The following is a 22,759-nucleotide window of genomic DNA, read 5'->3' as shown; positions in this document are numbered from 1 at the left end:
CCCTGTCCCTACCCTTGCCTTTTAGCACCACTTTCCTACCCATAGTCAAGTGTTTCATGGGGTAGGAAACATTTTTTAAATTAAGAATAAAGTTTAATATCAATCTAATAACGATAGCCACAATAGTGTAATACATCTTGAAGCTGACAAATTATCTGACAAGCTATGAGCTCTCAGCTTTAGGCCAAGTTGTGCCACTGCTGGATTTAAGCCTATCCAAGCTTGTTTGGGGAATGACATAGGCAGAACCCACAGAGCTCTCTTTGTGTGAGGAGCTGAGTTATCACCTGAGAGAGAAATTTTCCCAAAGGAATCAGGCAAAACAAGCTGATTCAGTAACAGAGCTTTGGTGGGAGGAGAAGGACAATTCTGAGCACAGCGTGGTGATTGTCAATTATATTTACTGCCAAGAACAATCTCCAAGGACTTATATTGCAGTCCTGTCAAGGGGAGAGTAATGTAAGCCAAACCAAAGAACTGTGTACTCATTATCTATTGTCATATAACAAATTAGCACATATTTAGTGGCTAAAAACAACACACATGTATCATCTCACAGAACCTGGGCATAGTTTAACCAGGTCCTCTGTTTCAGGGTCTCTCATGACGTTGCAATCAAGGTTTCTGGCATCTCATCTGAAAGCTCAACTGAAGAGGGATCTGCTCCCAATTTCACGTGCTTGTTAGCAGGATTCAATGATCTATGTCCTGTTGGGCTGGGGACCTCAGTTTCTTGCCTGCTGACAGCCAGTAGCTGCCCTCAGTTCCTTTTCACTGGGCCTCCCATACGTGGATGCTTGCTTCATGCATGCAAGCCCAGAAGGCAGTCAGGGGAGTCTCCTAGCAACATGGAAGTTTTAGTGCTATGTAATGTAAGTATGGAAGTGACACCCCATCACCTCTGCCATAGTCTGTTGGTTAGAAGCTAGACACAGATCCCACCCACAGTAAAGGTAAAATGGTTACACAGGGCATCAATACCAGGAAACAGATAATTGGGGACCATTTTAGAGTTTCTCCATCTCAAACTGACTTATCAAAAACTCTAAGTCATTGACGTATCAGCAGCATGACTTTAGTACTGCTTTAACACAGTGCTACAAAAGAGAAGAGTATTTAATGATGGAACCTCATTGTGAGTTTGAAAGCACAGGGAACCTAGAGGGGACTTAGGAGACAATCTGAGGTGAAAAGCACTAAAACACACTTAAAATTCTTTGTATTTTGGCTTAGGACAAGCCTTTACGGGAAAATACTCATTTGAATTCAATAAATGTAAATACCCACACGGTGGCAGTAGATGCCAGGAAATTCTAGGTAATTATAAGCCAGCGAGGTACAGAAGAGCAAATTTATCTTCCTATATGGCAACCCATGTTTTCCTCTTTGTCTAATGCTTCTTTCTGAGAAGACTCAAGAATTTCCAGGTCCTCTTCAAATGGATGTGATAAGGGATTGTCTCCTTCTTTATGTATATTCTGCCACAGTCTCCTCAAGCCCCATAAGTCTGGGATATTCCAGAGAGACTCCCTCAGAAATCTCTAGACTAGAAATAGGCACCAGTCTCTATATTCATGTTTGCCCCAAATTCCAGAGGGTATAAGTCAAGTTCTCCTAATAATTTCATCACCATACTTCCATGACAGCTCCAGGGGAGACCTACGTGTTCTGTGACTCAGCAAGCATCCAACTGAGAAATAAATGCCCCTCTCCTGCTTCTTGCAGGCTTAACGATCTTTTCAATTAACTGTCTTAATGCTCTCCTGGATAGATCTGATAGATTCAACCCTTGGGAAAATGGTTGGGGGAAGAAATGAAAAGAACAATGATTCTGGAGTCATGGTCAGTTTGAATAGACTCCTTTTCTATAAGAATAGCATGAGGGAAGTGAGATTGCCTATCCTCATAAATCAGCTACTGCTGGTGCTCCAGGTCCTAGGCAGCCCTAAAGCAAGGGATTTAGCCCCAGTTATGCAGGGAAAACTTCTGAATTGAAGACAGGTACCTCCAGGGCAGACGTCAACAAGACAGCATCAAGGTGGTCTGGATCAGTCCCAACCTCACTCTCACTTGCTCCTAAGTACTGATAATAAGTACACAAGGATTTCTGGACAAATAAAAGGAGGGCCTTGAGGGAAACGGACCAGAACTGCTGCCAGTATAGGCCTGTAGAGGCTCATGTTCTGTTCTATATCACTAATGGGAGCTATTTCCACCCCAAATTATAAAAACATTAGCCTCAATTACTTTTTTTAAATATTAGGGTTTGTAAAGAAGATTTCACAACTGAAAATAAGTGAGCCAATGCAATGTTCTTCACACCCTCAGGCAGCCTCCATCCATCTGATGCAGCTGTCTGCTGAAATATGCCAACTGGGCAGTTAAAAATAGATGGCAGCTCCCTTGAAGGAGTTGCATGATTGATTTCTATAGCCTTCCATATTTATTTGTCTAGATCAGTTGTCTCCAAATGTTTTTTCCTGTGTACACGTAAAAGAAAGTTGAAAAACAATGTATCCTTCACAAATTTTTTAAGTTGACCATCTAATGTTTTTTAATATGTTTAAAAGTTTATTTGTCCTTGGGTTAATATTACCTTATTACTAGAATGAGTCAGGATTTAGCTATTCCTGTTTTTCATTTATATTTATAGCACTAAAAAATCTTATTTTTATACATAAGTAGATGAGAATGAAAGTTTTGTTAGTAAAATTTTAAATATATTAAGCATATATTTTGCATCTGATAATCAGAACGATATATTAACCTCAGAGAGGGAGAACCTGATTTAATAAAGCTGGTTTTCTGAAGTTTAGGGTACTATATCATAGGTGACTTTTTTTTTTAATTTTGTTCTACATTCCTTATATATTAGTATAGGTCCTCCTTTTTTAAAAGCATGGAAAGGAATCATGAGAAAAACAGAAAGACAAAGAGGAAGAGAAATAGAAAAAGTATCAGGTCCAGGGATGGATTCAGGTTTTGTTAGCCTGAAGCCTATATAACATGAGGTGCAGACCTCTTTAAAAAAAGAGGACAACATTATAAATTTTAAAAATTAGGTGGAAAAGTAAATATTTATGTAACATGAGAATAAAATCATGACAAATTATGCATTTTAAAGGATGATAAATTCCACAAACATCATATAACCTAGAAAAGTATAACAATATCAATAACAATATTAATTAATATCTCTATAACAATTTTTCTACACTTTCTGGCTCAATACTTTTAATCATCTCTTCAAATGGCAATGCCTTTTTATACCATTTTCTATGGGAAAAAGATAATCGAGATTTTTCCTCAACATAGTTGGTACATTTTATTATTGATAGTTTAGAAAAGCTACTTTCTGCTTCATTGTTAGTGGAAGTTACTGGTTAAGCCACATCCACCATTTCCTCCCAGTTTCTTTCTCAGGAGGTGCTTCTTGCCAGGGCAAGCCCTTAGAGACTCTAGCCCTTTGACTGGCCAGGCTAAAGCTCTGGCATGGGGGCCACAGCCCTGGGGACAGCTCTGCCAGGTCTCTTTGACCCCCTTTCTCACCTACCGCGTGAGAGTGCTGCTCTGATATGACTCCCTCAAGAGTAACTCATTATTTGATAATAGTCAGAATATGAAAGAGGTAAGTTAGTCAAACAACAAAAACAAGAATTGTCATTGCACCAGCTGTCCCACGCTATTGAATCTGGAACATCCCCCAAAGGGTCAAACTACCCCTTCACTAATGCCGTGCCTCACACTTACTAGACATTCATATTAGGCAGGAAAAGACAATGGTCTATGAAAGGTTTATGAGTATAAGAGGTTTCTCCAATACCAATATGTTGATTGTTCCTCTGAAGCTTTTGCACCCCAGGGTGATGCATCATAGATGATTTGGGTGGATAAGAGGTATTTCTTTTGAAAAGTTGGGAAATGGTAACTGTAAAAGAGAATTTGGGCAAGGGAAAAGGAGAAACAGCATTAATATATATTCTCTGGTTGCTGGATATATTATTCTCCAAGGCTATACTGTTCTCTGATTCGAGCCAACATCAATACTGTTACTCCCATTATTCAAACCTTCTGTATCTTTTCTAATATTTTATCTGCTTAATCTATCATTAATTTTGTGATATATGTTGAAATAGTCTATTGTAATTGTAGAGTTGTCAGTTTCTCCCTGTAGTTCTATCCACTTTTGCTTTGTAAATATTGAGTATGTTTTATTAGGTATACACAAGTTTAATATTGTTATATGTTTCTGGTGAATTGAATCTTATTCTAGCATTTATCCCATTATATTAATTACTAGTTCAGGAGCTTCCCTGGTGGCGCAGTGGTTGAGAGTCCGCCTGCTGATGCAGGGGACATGGGTTTGTGCCCTGGTCCGGGAAGATCCCACATGCCGCGGAGCGGCTGGGCCCGTGAGCCATGGCAGCTGAAAAAAAAAAAAAAAAAAAGTACAAACTTCGTAACTCATCATTCAAATTTCTCAATGACCTGAAATTCACTCATTTTCTCCTCACATACTAGAAAAACAATCAAACTGAAATCCTCACTAGCCTTGCACAAATCCTACATCCCTTCTGCTTTCCACATATAATATTGAGATCATGGTATAATTTCCCTTCGCACTCTGCAAGTTCAAACCCTTTAAAGTCAATCTTAAAAGCCTCTTCTGAAAGTTTTTGGCATATTCACCCCAATAAAAATATTCTCTCCTTCTTCTGAATGATGTTATGGACTGAATGTTTGTGTTTTCTCAAAAATTCAAATGTTGAAGCCCCAAACGCCAATGTGACTATTTAGAGACAGAGCCTGTGACGAAGTGATAAAGGTTAAATGAGATCATAAGGGTAGGGCCCTAATCTGACAGGGCTGGTACCCTTATGAGGAAGAAACCCCAGAGCTCTCTCTCTCCACCATGTGAAGGCACAGTGAGAAGACAGCTGTCTGCAAACAAAGGAAAGAGCTCTCACCAGGAATAAAATCAGTCGGCACCCTGATCTTAGACTTCCCAGCCTCCAGAACTGTGAGAAATACATTTCTGTTGTTTAAGCCACCCAGTCTGTGGTATTTTGTCATGACAGCCTGAGCTGACTAACACAAATGACAACATACTACTTTATCAATATCTCTTCTTGGGTTTAGATTTTTTCCATTGAATTATCATTGCTCATGTGGCATGGTTTTTCTCAGTTATTAATGTCTAATAATTAATAATGATTCAAAGAACCCAGCAACCTCCATACCAAATAAATAATCTCACATGCATGCTTGCAGAACCAGGTTTACTTGTCAGATTTATATTTATTTGGTATCTTGTCATCAAAAACTTGAGTCCTTAAAAGTTTGTTTACAAGATCTTATGCGATATTTTAAAAACTAAAATGATTCTTTGTTACATAATCCTTAACCTCTGAGACTAAGATGTTTGTTTTCAAGGTTTGTTATGAAAAATTATGTCTACTTATGTATTTAATATAGGAATTTGAATATGTTCTTCAAATATAAAATATTTGAGTAATATTTTTAACTCAAAGGCTCTGATTTCACTGATTGTGTTAGAATGAATTCACCCAGCATAAAAATTGTTTGAATTCTCCTAGAATTAAAAAAGCACCTATTTCCCTTCTAGCATAGGTTATACAAGTAAAGTGAATGACTACAGTAGAATTATTTTTAAAAACACAATGCAGAATCTCTACTTTTTCATCTATACAAATGTGCTTTGTATTTATATGGCATTTCTTTTTCCCAAACTCTTTAATTTATACATTACTCTGACAGTTACTGCATGCCTGAAATGTGTCATGAACTGTGTTGGCACTGAGGAAAAAAAATGAGCAAAAAAGTAGAAGATTTGCGACCACCTAGAGGGGTGGGATAGGGAGGGTGGGAGGGAGACACAAGAGGGAGGAGATATGGTGATATATGTATATGTATAGCTGATTCACTTTGTTATAAAGCAGAAACTAACACACCATTGTAAAGCAATTATACTCCAATAAAGATGTTTAAAAAAAAGAAGGTTACACTAATCTTTCTTAAATTCCTTAAAAATAAATAAAATTATAAGAGAAATTGATATTTCTACATAACCATTAATGGGATTAGAAACTGGAATAACTTTTTGGTAGGTGTGACAACTGTGATAATATGTGTGCCTAATTCTATGAGTAATTTGACTTTTAGGAATTTATCCTGCAAATAAACTTTCACAAAATGGGGGGAAAAAAGTGGAAGAGACAGATTATAATTAAATTTTTTAAATTACAACTGATATTTACATAGTGCTTACTATGTTCCAGGCCCTGTTTTAAGCATTGTATATACACTAAATCATTTAAGACTCACAACAACCGTTAAAATAGGTTCTATTAGTATCCCCATGTTAAAGATAAGGAAACTGAGGCACCAAGAATTTAAGACCCAAGATTCCAAGCCAAGCAGTCTTGGTTTGAAAACCCTTGCTCAACTGTACTCACCTCACTAATCACACAAGTAAATGCAAAACTGCTACTGTACTATGCAGTAAGAAAGAGATATACAAAGGCCATTAAAGGCCTCCATAATGGGAAGTGGGAGCTGGTCAGGAAGAACAAGGAAGGTTCCCTGAGGAAGTCTGCTTGAGTTGAGATTGGAAGAATAGGTTAAGTTGCAGAGATGGGTGAGAGGAGTCTTCCTGGCAGACAGGGCAACAAATAAAATAGCCCTGTGGTAGAGCATGAACAAAGGACTGAACCACAGCTAGTTGCCTCAAGCAGGAACACAGGAGGGATGATGATGGAGGATGAGATTGGGGAGGGTAGAGAGCTATGAGAGGTAAGGGTGGAGGCAGATCATTTAGGCCTATCTAGGCCAATTTAAAGAATTTCACTCATCTTTTTTTTTTTTTTTTCACTCATCTTTGTCTATGTTATTCTGATTAAGAGCTAGTTTTCTACTTCAAAAGGTAGAGCTAGAAGCAGATTTTTTGTTTCCTCTAAAAGAGAAGGCTGTCACGGAAAGACTCACAAGCTATGGATAAACTACTGTATCCAGCTTTTTGTTGTTGCTGGTGGTGGGAGGGTTGACCTGTTCACCATACTGAAGCTAGTTCATCAAAGCTTGACGCACAAGTATAAAGGTGAATATTAAAGCTCTGCATGGGGATGAGAGTCCCCAGAAAAAGAGCAGAGTAGAAGAGAGTGCCAACATTTAATTGTCAATTGGCAGAGGATGAGCTCAAAAGATTTAAAGAAAGAGAAAAAGAAGGGGTTTGGGGGAGAGGAGAGAGGGAGAGAGAAGGAAAGAAAGGGTGAAAGAGAGAAAGGAAGGAAAGAAGGAAGGAAAACAGGAAGGAAGGAAGAAAAAAGAACAATCTGAGGGGTAAAAGGAAAATCAAAAGAGTGTTGTCAATAGAGGCAAGAGAAAAATGTTACAGGGCAGGAGATGTTAACAATTTCAGATACTACTGAGCTACCAAGTCAGATAAGCAATGAGATTTAGCATCGTGAAAGTCATTGGTAACCTAACAGGAGCCATGGGAATAGGGCAACAATTCTAAACCGGAGGCAATTTTGCTTTGCAGGGGTCATTTGGTAATGCCTGAAAACATTTTTGGTTGTCACAGCTGCAGGGAGAGAGCTGCTACAGGTATCTAGTGAATAAAGACCAGGGATGCTGCTAAACATCCTAAAATGTGCAGGACAGTGTCGCAAGTATAAAACATTGGCCTAAAATGCCAACAGTGCCAAGGTTAAGAAATCCTGAGATGGAGCAATGTAGGCAGAAGTTAGATTGGAAAAGGCTTAGAAATGGCTAGGTGGAAAGAAATAGAAACCGTTTTTCAAAAATTTGAACAGAGGAAATAGGGTAGTAACTAGAAGGGAATGAAGAAATCTAGAGAAAATTTCTCTCTCTCTTTCCTTTCCTCTCTTTCTTTCTCTTAATTGGGAGATACTTGATCCTGTTTTTAAAAGCTCCAATTGAAGAGAGTTTGAATATTCAGACAAAAGATAATCCATAATTTCAGGTACCTTAGAAGGTGGGAGGGAGTAAAATAAAAGTACCAGAGGAGGGGTTAGCCTCAGCAAAAATAATTACACCCATACTGTAATCGAAGGAAACTAGAATAGTATGGACAGATAATGGGACAGGTGATGCAGTTCTCATTTAAGGGCTGCTATTTTCTCTATAAAATAAAAATCAATATCATATTCTGAGAATCATGGGTGATGAGAGGAAGAAGGTTTGAAGAAGCTTGAAATAATCATTATGGAAAGTGGGAGAGAGCTTGACTGAGAATCCTTACAGGATTGCTGTACAGTTTGAAGTTGCTTTAATTACTTTTTTGTAATACCAATAGGCCCTATTGTGTAACTCTCTCCAGCAGTGCTTGGCTGCTCAGGCACAGATGCAGAGAAAGCAGACAGTTGGTTTATCTATGGTTGCAGTCTTTGGCAGATGCCACAAAGAAGACAGAAGGGGAAGTTTAAGCTATTAGCAACAGTATTATTGAACAGTACATCATGGAATCTTGCTGGACAAAGACAGATATGAATAAGGGAGACATATGGATGAGAAGAAAATGCATGAGTTAACAGTCATCAATAGGAGGACATTTTATCCAAGGCAAAATGGGAATATGGCAGTGACTTCAATCTATGCTACAAATATACAAACTGAGATATGAACTCCCCCAAAGCAGGGTATGCAGAACAAAGCCTTGATTATCATCAATAAATGTGCTGTACAAGATGGGTCCCCTGAGGTTCACCAGAGCTCTGGGTGAATTTTACAATATCATATTAAAGAATATGCTTTATCGAGGAAACTCAAGGAGTCAGCAACAAGAAAAGTCACAGGTCCTTTGATTTTCCCATTTTTCCCATGAGGAAGTACGCAGGGCCCCTGGCCATCTGAAGGACACTTGGTCCAGTATTCTAGGGCAGATCCCCCACCTCACTGTTGCTCTCCTTTCTTACAGGGCAAGCATGATAGCAACCTTAATCAGAGGAGATAAGCACACAACATAAATGTTAGGCAGTCTGGATTGCATGCAATATATTTAAAGGGAGTAACTGTGAAAGCTAGCTGCCCAGCACCTGAGGACAGCGGAGATCATAGAAAGCTGTAGTTCCTGCAAGAGGGTAAAATAATGCCATCAGTCTAATAGGAAGCTGAGTTCAAGTGTGGCTTCTCGCACTGGTTGAAGGGTGATTCCTGGTTCCAGATAGCCCAGTGCTTCGGTAACCAAGAGTGAGCTCTCAGGGTTACTTTCAGACAATCCTGCCCCTTGTGCCATGAACTTTTATACATTATTCAACAAATGACATTTACAATAGCTTGTTGTAAATATATTTCAGCAGACTTCTCTCACTTTATTTCTTCAACATCCTGTGTGGTTTTTAAAGAAAAGGAAGAAACAGAGGATATGGTTTCAAAGTGAAGAGAGGTCTTATGAAACAAACCATAATGTTGTTGGCACTTATCAACTAAAAATGTTTAAGTGTAACTTACAGAGAATATCTCTAAATGTGATTTATGATACAGACACAAAAATAATATACATATAAATACCTAAATTTCATAATGGCAACATATTCCATGAGGGGTTTTTCCTTTTATAACAAAGATAGGGGGAAAAAAAAAAAAGCTAAGAAAACAGAGAACAGAAAATGTCCAATAAAAATTTTCTTTAATTGGTTTAGAGTTCTAGAATAAAATAACAGAATGTTTATCACTAAGACACAGAAAGTATAGCTATTGCCAAGAGACATGAAATTTCTGAGGTCCAAGATTTCTGTAATATGAAAAGTTAAACAAAACAAAAAGTTGAACACAGCGGAGAAAGCTACCAAGTAGTCCTTTTTGTGGTTTTATTTTATTTTATTTTACTCTAAAGCTACTTAAAAATATGCAATATTGATATTAGTGGCAACTCACATTTATGATTGAATTTGGCAGTAAACAGAACCTCATTACCTCAATGTTATTGAGAGAGATGCCGTGGGAAAAAGTCTTCAAGTTGATCAGAGAGAGAATATGTCCCCTGGAAGCTAGAAGTGATGGTTTGTCTCCAAAAACAAAAATCATCAAGTGAAAAGAGGTGAAAAATATGGGGAACGCAAAAGAAAAAGTCCCTTCTCTGACAAAACAAGGAAGAGACAGCATAGGGCACACAATGTCACAGGTTTAGAATTTAAGAAACAACCAAATGAATTGGCTAGCTGATAGCCTACAGATTCCAGAAGAGTAGGAAGTAGAGTGTGCCTAAAAATAGAGGTTTAGGAAGGCATGACCTTGAGCCACAAAGGTATAACTAGTGCTTCTTAAACTTGAATGTGCTTACAAATCACCTGGAGATCTTGATAAAATGCACTCTGATTTAGTAGGCCTAGCATTAGGCTTGATATTCTGCTTTTCTAACAAGCTCCCAAGAGATACCAATGCTGCCTTGTCCTTGGATCACACTTTGAATAGCAAAGCATCACACTGATGACACCAACTTAATGTAGCATGCTGGGAACCCAAATAGAAACTTTCCACATATTTGTTCAGCCATAGAAATGTACAGACCTTCACAAGACTAGGAAATTAGTGACATGGAGAAAGAAGAGTTTATTAACTTTACATGTGAGTCATTGAATTAATTTTTGCTTTATGCTAACCAAACTTTTTTTTTAATTTATTTATTTTTTGGTTGTGATGTGTCTTCATTGCTGTGCATGGGCTTTCCCTAGTTGCGGTGAGCAGGAGCTACTCTTCGTTGGGGTGTGCGGGCTTCTCATTGCGGTGGCTTCTCTTATTGCAGAGCATGGGGTCTATGTGTGCAGGCTTCAGTAGTTGTGGGCTCTCGGGCTCTAGAGCACAGGCTCAGTAGTTGTGGCACACAGGCTTAGTTGCTCTGCGGCATGTGGGATCTTCTCGGACCAGGGATTGAACCTGTGTCCCCTGCACTGGCAGGCGGATTCTCAACCACTGTGCCACCAGGGAAGTCTTATGCTAACCAAACTTATTAACATAAACCTGTCATGAGAATACCTGTGCTATTTTTCAGATAATCCCAGAAGCACTGATAAAGCAATATATGCTCACCTGTCAACATTCTATGAAAATACACATGGGACTTATTATAAAAGACAATAGCACCCATTTTACATGGAAACTTCACAGGTGTAAATCTGTGGACTTATGTGAGCAGAGCATCTCACTTAACTGTCAGGTAAAGCACATGCTTTATAAGTTGAACCATGTGTTCAGGTGCCAAAGAGCACTGTTTCTTGCCCCTGTCCACTTGAGCTCTGTCCAGCAGAGAGGACTAAAGACATCTGACCAGCAGATTGCGCCCTGCTAATGAGAATACCTGGAATATGTCAAAGCATCTACAATTAGCCTATTTTCCTTCTGTTTCACTTCTGGGGTGACATCCCCCAGCCTATTAAATAGCAGCAGTCTCCTCCCCAAACATCATGCCCAATTCTCACTATGTTTCCCCAATCTTTTAGATCTGAGCAGCTATGCCAGTCCTGACTTGTGTTCTAATTCTGCAGCTAAGACTGGAACCTGGCAAAAAATCCTAGACAATATGGCTTCTGGGGGCCCTGATATTATGCTTAAGTCCTTGTGACCCTTCCCCACTTCTTCACTGTAGATCTGTCTGTGGTCCAACTCTACCCCCAAGAACAAAGATCCTGACATTTGACTAAAAGTATTATAATTAAGGCTATTTTTACCATAGCTTACCCAGTCAGATTGAATCCTTGCCTATTTATGCCATCCTGGACAGGATTCATGGCATCTCTGAAATTGTACTGTTTTATTCTACAAAAAAAATAGCAGTGTGCTCTAATATGTTCCCTCTGTCTGTATGTAGTCCATAATACCTTGTGACTGCACCTAGAAATCAAAAAACTTAGAAATTAGTTCCCTTCTACCACTGACTAGCCAGACTATATTACACAAGTCACTTTACATTTCAAGATACCATTTTTCTTATCTATAACATGGAGTTAGTTACTATCTTGTCTTCTTTGCAAAGTTGTTGTGAAGATTAAATGAAATCATGAATGTTGCAATACTTTGAAAATCTGTAAAGTACTGTATAAGTATCAAATATTATCACTGATATTGCAAGTTTAATTTAGCAGATGAATAAATGACTTTTAAAAGCAATTTTTCCAAGTCTGGATTAATAAGTGACAGTTAACATCACATTCTGCTGGGATTTCCCTGGTGGTCCAGTGGCTAAGACCCCACACTGCCAATGCAGGGGGCCCAGGTTCAATCCCTGGTCAGGGAACTAGATCCCACATGCCTCAACTAAGACCCGGTGCAGCCAAATAAATAAGTTAATTAAATATTTTTTAATCTGCCTCTTGAACCCAAAGGACTAAAGGGACAACTTGATCTGTGGTTATGCTGCCAAATAAAATGCAACCAACTTACATGGCTTTAAGTACTCCTCTAGGTACGGACTAATAAAACATAACTACTGAACTAGTAGATGTCACAGTATCCTGTGGTTCACTTATTCTTTGTAGGAAAGCAAATTCTGTACTTCCATAATTTCTATTTTTTCTATTTTTGATATTATAAACCAATTAGATAATTATAAGATATCAAAAGGCAATTAGATTGTCTTGCACTGAGTAGGTTCCCAACAAATATAATACTAAATAAAGTATCAAAGAACTTTGTCAACCCAGAGATGATGCAACTCATGGTAAATCTGACCATATGAATATCTGACTATATGAATTATTCCTATAGTTTAATATTCATTTTCCAATATAGAAAATTTGGAAAAAATATATATAAAGTATAAATTGATTCCAAAGTATTCATACAAAAAAATCATATTATTTCACTAAATATTTCTCAGTGTTGCTGAGAAATTCCATTTTGGTCCAAGCTCATAGTATCTCAAATGAAGAGATGGATACAAGATACCTAGGAGGCTAGACACTAAGTGTTAAAGCTTACAGTGGTAGTGAGAGTCCCTGGGACTGAGCGTCCAATTAGGGAAGAGGACAGCTGTAAAGACCATTCTTTTTTGTTTTTTTTTTTTTTGGCGGTACGAGCAGGCCTCTCACTCTTGTGGCCTCTCCCGTTGCAGAGCACAGGCTCCGGACGCGCAGGCTCAGCGGCCATGGCTCACGGGCCCAGCCACTCCGCGGCATGCGGGATCTTCCCGGACCGGGGCACGAACCCATGTCCCCTGCATCGGCAGCGGACTCTCAACCACTGCACCACCAGGGAAGACCTGTAAAGACCACTCTTAAGCTTACCTGTAACCCTGCCTGATCCACAGTGGATGACGAGCTCCTAACAGGAGTATTATGTAGCAGAAAGTGCAACGCCAAAAATGGTCCAAGGATCAGAACTCTCTCCTATATTTATGGGTCCCACCTAGATCCCTCAGGATGCCTGTAAATTCTATGTGGGAGAGAGACATGTTGGAAGTCTCAACATCCCCAGAGACTCTCCTCCCCATCACCATCCCACACCTCCTTACCTTGTTGAGTGAGGGCATGTCAGTGAGGCATGCTTGGGCTTCCTCAATTTACTGCTCAGAAAACAGCTATCTCATGAGTTAGGTTGTCCAAGATCCCTCCCAGTCTTCCTGAAATGCAATATCATCCAACTATGTTTAGAGAAATTGCTCTGATTTCTGAAGTATGGATAGTTCCTCACTGTGCCTAATGCACATGTCCCCTATTCATACATTCTAGCTTAGAGATCATTGTATTGACACAAAAATTAAGGCTCTAAGAGTGACTTGTCCAAACAACTAGTTAGTGACTCAGCAAAGTTTTTAATCATCCTATCTGATGTGCACTCTAGTGTCCTTCCTTTTGTGCCACCTTGACTCCTAACAGTCCAGAATTAACACAAGAATGTTGTATGACATCTTGATTTTAATGATACTATTAAGATATAACATGAAGGAATCAGAAAGCACCTTAAAATTTCATTACTTTTAAAATTGTTATTTTAAAATATAAAAAAAAGTCAGTAAGCCTTGGGAAGGAGAGAAAGAAAAGTCAAGATGGGACCTAGAGAATATGTTAAATGAATATGATATGATTTATCAGTTCAAAGGCTAAATATTGAATCTGTTCTGAACTTAGTATATATTTCATATATTTGTACTTCAAAAATACCATTATTATCAAATTTAAGCCTCACTTTTTTCTTTTTAAAAGAAGAGTTATATTTCATTTATTTATTTTTAAATATCAATTACTCTATGTATTTATTTATTTTCAGACCTAAAGCAGGTATACTTTGCTATCCATTTTTCCTTCCAGTTTCAACGAGATATAATTAACATAAAGCACTGTATAAGTTTAAAAGTTGTACATCATAATGATTTGACTTGCATGCATCATGAAATGATTACCACAGTAAGCTTAGTGAACATACATCATTCTATATAGACGCAAAAGAAAAAAAAATTTTTCCCTGTGATGAGATCTCTTAGGATTTACTCTCTTAACAACTTTCATCCTTCCCCCAACACCCTCCCCTGCCCCCCACTGCCTCTGGTAACCACAAATCCAGTCTCTTTTCCTGAGCTTGCTTGCTTGTTTTTTTGTTTGTTTTCAAAGTATAATTGACTTACAACACTATATTAGTTCCTGATGCACAACATAGTGATTCTCAATTTTTTTAAAAAGTAAATTTTACTATGTTTGAATCTCTAACTAAATTCTTTCCAGTAAAACATTAAAAAGAAAAAGTGAAAACTTATTAGTATTTTTCTATAATCAAAGAAGCAATCATTTGCCTTGACAGGACATGTTACCTATGTTCATGGAATAAACTTTCCAAAGTGCTGATTAATTTAGTCTTAAAGTTTTGCTGATTATCCACTATGCTACATTCATGATATACAAGCCCTTTATCACTGTGTAAGCAGTAAAATGACTCCCACAGTCACTGTAAATTGAGAAGAGGGCTTTTTTTAAACCTTAGGCAATTAAAATAGATTGGCCTTTGTAGTTATACCATTGACCTTTCATCAGAATTTACTTGATCATCAGTGAAATACTTGGGTCAAGTGTTCTGCTAAATTAGGTTATGTTGGTCATCAAATTGAGAGTCTATAAAGCAGGTGTCACTCATAGATTATACTTCATTTAATTTTATTTTTACACAGTGTACTGTGATGCTTTTCATAACATAAAGCCTACTTTGAAAAGTTAGTCAAAGTACCTCTATTTTCCAATTCTGGCTTTATATTACAGTTTGTACATCTACCCTCAGACAGCCTATCAACTTAACTTTTGAGAATTAAATAATGCATGAGCCTATACAGCTTTGGAATAAGAAAATAATCAATAGTGACATGGTTAAAAAAAAAAAGTACAATCCTCTCTTCATACCAAAATCTAAATATTTCAATTCAACAATACTAAGTCAAATTAAAATGCACAATTGCTCACTTTTGCACTATTTGCAGAACTTGGATACTTTCATATTTATACTTCACAATAAATTAACACTATGAAAGTTACTGAGTCTGATGCAATCTCTCTTCGGGAAAGGAGAGGGAATAAAGGGCAAGGGGAACACCGTTGTTCTTTGATACCCTCCAAGATGTTTTATTAAGTGTTTACTATACAACAATCTCCAGTTCCAGGTAACTGGGGATAAGGGGAAAAGATATTTTCTCCCCTCAAGAACTCACTCTCTGGGTGAGACAGACCTAAGACTGTTATTGTCAGGATATTTTATGCATTCTTCCATTTTGAAAGCTTTGTTCTGAGAAGTTTGTTTGTTTTCCACCATTTGAGCTGGGCTGTGGCTTTCCACCATGAAATCAGCTGTCCAATTGACTCTAATTCATAACTGAGAAAAAATTTAAACTTAACCAAAATTAATAATAATAATTAATTAATAATAAGAATACTACTTTTGAAAAGACAGTAAATGCAGCATTGTTAGCACCATGCTAGCCATGGACTCATTATAGTGTCATGAGAAACAGCAAATTTAAGCCCCGTGGCCTTTCCTATGACATTTCAAAAGGGAAAAGGAAATGCATATTCTTAAAAAGAAATAAAGGATCACCTCAATTGGTGCAGGAAAAAAGCATTTGACAAAAGTCAACATCCTTTTATTTAAAAATTCAACAAACTAGGAATAGAAGAAAACTGCCTCAACAAATAAAAGCCATGCATGAAAAAACCACAGCAAAATCATACTCAGTGGTGAAAGACTGAAAGCTTTTCCTTTAAAATCAAAAGCAAGGCAGAGATGCCCACTTTCATCACTTTTATTCAACATAGTACTAGTCCTAGCCAAAGCAATTAGGTAGGTTAAACAAATAAATAAGTAAACGGTATCCAAATAGAAAAGGAAGAAGTAAAATTATCTCTGTTCACAGATGTTATGATCTTATAGTCGAAAACCCTAAAGATTCCATGTACACACACAAAAAAGCAATTACAACTAATAAATAAATTCAGCAAAGTAGCAGGATAAAAGTCAACACAAAAAAATAAGTTGCATTTCTATACACTAACAATGAACATCTGAAAAGAAAATTACAAAAACAACTCCATTTGCAATACTATCAAAAAGAATAAATAATTAGGAATTAACCAAGGAGATAACAGAATTGTGCAATGAAAACTACAAAATATTGCTAAAAGAAATTAAAGACGTAAATAAACAGAAAAATAACCTATGTTCATGGATTGGAAAGCTTACTATTGTTAAGTGTCAGTACCACCCAAAGTGATACACAGATATAATGCAATCTTTATCAAAACCCAATGACTTTTTTTTTGCATAAATACAAAAATCTATCATAAAATTCATATGGAATGTCAAGGAACCCCAAATAGCCAAAATAACTTGAAAAAGAACAAAATTGGAGGACTCACACTTCCTGACTTCAAAACCTACTACAAAGCTACAGTAATCAAAATAGTATGGTAATGGAATAAAGATCCATGGAATAGAATAGGGAGCCCAGAAATAGATCTTCATATACATGGTCAAATGTTTTTTGAGAAGGGTGATAAGACCATTCAGTGGGGAAAGGACAGTCTTTCCAACAAATGATGTTGGGAAAACTATATACCCATATCCAAAAGAATGAAGTTAGACTCTTAACTAATACTACATACAAACATTAATTCAAATTGGATCAAAGACTTAAATGTAAAATTATATAACTATAAATGTACATATAAATATATATATATAAACTACAGCTATAGTTTATATAACTATAAGCTACAGAACTACAAAACTCTTAGAAGAAAACACGGGCATAAAGTTCAGGATATTGGATTTGGCAGGGATTTCTTGGATATGACACAAAAGGAACAGACAATAAAAGCAAAAAATAGACAAATTGGACCTCATGAAAATTAAAACTCCTGTGCATCAAAGGACACAATCAAGGCTTCCCAGGTGGCGCAGTGGTTGAGAGTCTGCCTGCCGATGCAGGGGACATGGGTTCGTGCCCCAGTCCTGGAAGATCCCACATGCCGCAGATTGGCTAGGCCCGTGAGCCATGGCCGCTGAGCCTGCGCGTCCGGAGCCTGTGCTCCGCAACGGGAGAGGCCACAATAGTGAGAGGCCCATGTACCGCAAAAAAAAAAAAAAAACACAATCAACAGAGTAAAAAGGCAACCCATGCAATGGGAGAAAATATTTGCATATCTATATCTGATAAGGGATTACAATCCAGAATGTATAGAGACCCCAACAACAAAAAACCAAACAATTCCATTCAAAAATTGGCAAAGGACTTGAATAGACAGTTCTTCAGAGAAGATATACAAATGGTCAATAAGCACACGCAAATATGCTCAACATCACTATTCATTAGGGAAGTGCAAATCAAAATCACAATGATGTATTACCTCACACCCAACAGGATCACTGCTATCAAAAAAAAAAACAACCCCAAGACAAACCAAAAAAAAAAAAAGACAGAAAATAACAAGTGTTGGTATGGATGCAAACAAACTGGGAACACTTATGCATTGTTCACGGAATGCAAAATGGTAAAGCTGCTGGGGAAAACAGTATGATAGTTCCTCAAAAAATAAAAAATAGACTTACCATATGATCCAGCAATTCCACCTCTTAGTACATACCCAAAAGAATTGAAAGCAGGACCTTGAAGAGATATTGGTACGCCCATGTTCCCAGCAGAGGTGTAATCACTCCAACAAAGACTTAATGGATGGATGCTTTGGGCCTTGGACCAGGCTGAGAATATCTCATATATTCAAAGGAGTCTGTAGTGAAAGTAAGATTTCAAGGAAGGCTGAGATAGCAGGAAAGGCCTCTAGGCTCTGACCAAGCCAAGAAAGAATGACCAAGAAATTATCAGCTACATACATCAGTAGTTTTTGCCAACAGGATAACCAAGAATAAGATGAGACAGACATACTTCAGGTGATGCCAGTCCCTGCACAATGACCAGTTCAGGGTCATAGAGTTCAACTCCCACAATGCAACAAGTTCATGTGGGACCCTGCTCTGTGTGCCAGACACCATCTTAGAAGTAAGCAGAGGAAGAGGGGTTGAAACCATAAAACAATGATTTCAAAGAGACAGAGTTAAAGAGTTACTTAAATAACTGGATCAGAATTAGTTTTAAAACAGACTAAATTTTTTTTTTTGTTTTCCATGCCTACCTAGCAGTTGGGGAATGGTAAAGAGATCAGAGCAGTTTGTAAGAATAAAGTATACATGGAAACAACCTAAGTGTCCATCAATGGATGAAGGGATAAAGAAGATATGGTATATATACACAATGGAATATTCTTCAGCCATGAGAAAGAAGGAAATCCTGCCATTTGCAACAATGTTGATGGACTTTGAGGGCATTATGCTGAGAGAAAGACAACTACTGTATGATATCACTTATATGTAGAATCTAAAAAAGCTGAACTTGTAAAACCAGAGAGTAGAATGGTGGTTACCAGGGCCTGGGGGAAGGGGGAATTGGAGAAATACTGTTTAAGGGTACAAACTTGCAACCAGTAGATAAATCCTGGAGATCTAATGCACAGCACAGGGGTTATAGACAACAATACTGTGTTATAAACTTCAAAGTTGCTGAGAGACTAGATCTTAAATTGTTCCCATCACAAAAAAGAAATGAATAAAATATGGACTGTAGTTAAGAATAATGTATCAATATTGGTTCACTAATTGTAACAAATGCATCTTACTATGTTAACAATAGGGGAACATATTGAAACTGGGTGTGAAGTAGTCAGGAACTCTGTACTTTCTTTGCAACTATTTTCTTAACTCTATTCTAAAATATAAAATGTATTTAAAAATTTTTAAAGAATAAAGTATGGTTTTCTTATTGTATCTAAAAAGTGTAAATAACTTTACAACTTGCCATCCAGAGACAGAAAACACAGCCCCTGTCTAAGGGACCCCAGTGGGAAAGGGAGCTGTTATCATACAACATAACACAACATATACAACAAAGGATCATAGATAGGGAGCATCTACTCCAGACCCATGGGAGGGAGGGGAAGGCAGGGTAACTGAAGGAACTGTCCTGAGATGACTCTGTCTTAAATTAGCTAGAAAATCCATAGAAGCAAGAAAACAAACTCACTGTTGACACGGCCATAGATAAAGTAAGCAACATCCAACTTTAATTTCTAAAAACTTTATTGATTACCAGGCCATGGGGATAATGTTAGTGCCCTCAGATTTAGAGTTTACTGAACAGAATCACTGAGAATGCAATTGAAATCACATTCTTCCACTATCTGACCTTAAGCAAGTTACTTAAACTTGGGGACTCAGTTTCCTTGTCTAAGTTGGGGGTAATGACAGTGTTGTTTTGGGAATTAAATCAGTACATGTAATGGGCTTAAAACAGTGCCTGGTACCTCCTAGATGCTCACTAAATATTACTTGTTATTAGCTATTTATAGGGCATATATTCATTTTCAAAACATCTTATATATTTTATTTTTGCATATCCTTGGAAGAAAGATTACAGTTTAGGAATTGGGCACAAAAGAGGTTAAATGACTTGCATAATGCCTGAAGAAGAATGGTTTTCCCTAATTCTGTTTTCTTTAAAGAAAGGGCTTCCCTAAACAAACTCCTGGCTTCTCTTTGCTCTTTAACTTACTCCATTCCTGGGGAGGCAGAGTGACTTACCCGGTTGATAAATTTGGGAAGAATAACTGGGTGAGCTTGGCTCACCTCTGCCCTTCTTCCCTTTGGGAATAAACATGCAGTGAGCATGATTACCCCAGTCCTTTGTGACATGAAGGGAAAGTTGGCCAGTTCTGAAGTTTAGTTTTAGCAAGCTCATTTGGCTGACAGATATAAAGCCGTAGTCTCCCCGTTTGTTTTGTTTGTTTGTTTAGCAAGTGAATCATTGATTGATTCACCCCTAGGCTTTCTGACAGAAAACTGTGAGATGTTTGTGAAACATCTCTCAGTGCAGTCAGGCATGTTACATAATGTTTTTTTTTTCCCCCTTGGAGACATTCCTCCTGAGCCTTCCATCCCCGTGCTCCAAACTGTGTTGCTTTCTAATAAAGTGAAAAATAAAGTACCATGCAAACTGTGTCAGAGACTACTGGTTATCTGCCAAAATCCATTCTTTCTTTCCGTAATAACAGAACCCGGGTTTTGGGTAGTCTCACTGCTGACTAGATAAAGCTTGCATTTGCATGTACCTTGTGACTAAGTATTGGCTAGTGAGATGCAAGTGGAAATGTGTAGTATTTCCAGGAATTCTTAAAGGTAGGAAAATCACCCTTCTTCTCCTCTTCCTCCATTCTGTTCCCTGAATGTGGATATGATAGCTGGAGCTCTGGCAGCCTTATTGTACTATGATGAGTTCCACATAATAAGAGGAAGGAAGCTGTGGACTAGAGAGAGCCTGGCTTCCTGATGATGTTATAGAGCTGCCATGCCAGCTCTGAATTGCTCACCTCACCTATGGACTTTTATGTGAGAGAAAAATAAACTCATCTCTAGTTTAAGCCACTGTTGTTTTGTTTTTTTCTGTCATATGCAGCTGTAGTCACCCTGACAAACATAGAAAATTAACTTCAAGGTCCTCTTCCTTGTCCTTTCTCCTCAACCAGACTGCCTACTCTAAACCCTCCTATATGGAAACTCTGCAGCCACTATTTTAACAGAAAGTTAAATTTACTTGCAAGGGAAAATGATTTAGCATTAAATTGGAGACCAAAGAACTTTTTAAAGATCTAAGAATAAAGAAAAGATCACCACTAAAAATGCCCTCTTGAAGTTCCTCCTATCATGCTTTCCAAGCATTCCATGCACTGCTTTGGGCTAATTTGTTATATCAATGCTTAGGAATTCTTTAATGACTTTTCCTATGTTAGCTCTAAGAGTCCAAGATATTTTGTTTCAATAGAAATACAACTATATTTCCCTCTATATATGTACATCTCAATAAATTTTCAAACAAATATTTACTATATACCAACTAACACTTACTTCATTCTTAGTCTCCACCCTTCCTCAGTTTTGTACAACTTAGGCTGAAAACTTGGGCTCTGACTTTGCTCTTTGAATTCACCTTTATACTTCATGGAGTAAGAGACCTTTCGGTGATGTCTTTTGTCTCTGCCATGCCCTGGAATCCTCTTCATCTACTTTGTCTGACGGCCATCTTTGACCCAGCAAAGGCAACTAGTCATCACCCCTTCTTTCTTTTTTTTTTTAATATTTATTTATTTATTTATTTATTTTATTTAAGCTGTGCCAGGTCTTTGTTGCGGCATGAGGGACCTTTTGTTGCGGCATGCGGACTCTTAGTTGTGGCATGCATATGGGATCTAGTTCCCCCACCAGGGATCAAACTCAGTCCCCCTGCATTGAGAGCACGGAGTCTCATCCACTGGACCACGAGGGAAGTCCCCATCACCCCTTCTTTTTTAAGGCTATCCTTATTAAAAGCCTAATTTTTGCTAAATGCTAAATGACACTATTTTATTTTATTTGTTTATTTCTGGCTGCGTTGGGTCTTCGTTGCTGCGTGTGGGCTTTCTCTAGTTGCGCCAAGCTGGGACTGCTCTTCCTTGCGGTGAGCGGGCTTCTCACTGTGGTGGCTTCACTTGTTGTGGAGTATGGGCTCTAGGCACGCGGGCTCAGTAGTTGTGGCTCGCAGGCTCTAGAGCACAGGCTCAGTAATTTTGGCGTACGGGCTTAGCTGCTCCATGGCATGTGGGCTCTTCCTGAACCAAAGCTCGAGCTCGAACTCGTGTCCCCTGCATTAGCAGGCGGCTTCTTAACCACCGCGCCACCAGGAAAGTCCCCAAATGACACTTTAAATGCTTTCATTATTTCATCTCCTCTTCACAGTGACCCCACAAGTGAGGTGTTGTTCTCTCCATTTTATGGATGAATCAACTGTAATTCAGAGAGACTGAAACTAATCTGAGGTTTGTTTATCTCCAAAGGAGATGTTGTACTCTTTCCTTTTTGAAAAATCACTGTTTTTCCACACCTCTCTGACTTCAATTCTATTTCCTTTCCTATCTTCCCTTCTTCTCCTCACTGGCTATATCTGGATATTTCAAAACATGCAGAATAAATTCTTCACCTTCACCTTAGAAGGGATTTTGGAAACACAGTTCCAAATTTTATAAGATAAAACTATTAATAATGTCAGTATACTATTGCTACAAAACAAAATACACAGAAAATACTGTTGAATATAAAAACCAAATAAGGCAGCCCCTCTACTTCAGACCCAGAAAATCACAGAATTGGGACCTAACCATAAATAATA

At 37.9% G+C, this 22,759-nt stretch overlaps 1 protein-coding gene across 15 annotated transcripts in view; it reads right to left on the bottom strand.

Moving 5' to 3' along the window:
• The window catches only part of FRRS1 (ferric chelate reductase 1), a 95,555-nt gene that overhangs the window by 69,289 nt on the left and 3,507 nt on the right, over positions 1–22,759 (bottom strand). For 11 of the 15 annotated variants that reach the window (XR_014298387.1, XR_014298388.1, XM_082680055.1 and 8 more), the window contains exons 2-3: positions 13,490–13,597; positions 3,824–3,928 (exon numbers count right to left, since the gene is read on the bottom strand). The exons of 1 other annotated variant lie outside the window; for it this stretch is intronic. The gene's annotated coding sequence lies outside the window, so the exon portion shown is untranslated. Of the gene's footprint in view, positions 1–3,823; positions 3,929–11,718; positions 11,773–13,489; positions 13,598–22,759 lie in introns of those variants that run through there. 3 more of the 15 variants (XM_082680059.1, XM_082680056.1, XM_082680058.1) reach the window with 3 other exon arrangements.

Source organism: Grampus griseus (genome assembly GCF_964374135.1).
Source record: "Grampus griseus genome assembly, chromosome: 1".
Lineage (NCBI taxonomy): Eukaryota > Metazoa > Chordata > Mammalia > Artiodactyla > Delphinidae > Grampus > Grampus griseus.
This window is presented reverse-complemented; position numbering and strand designations above follow the sequence as displayed.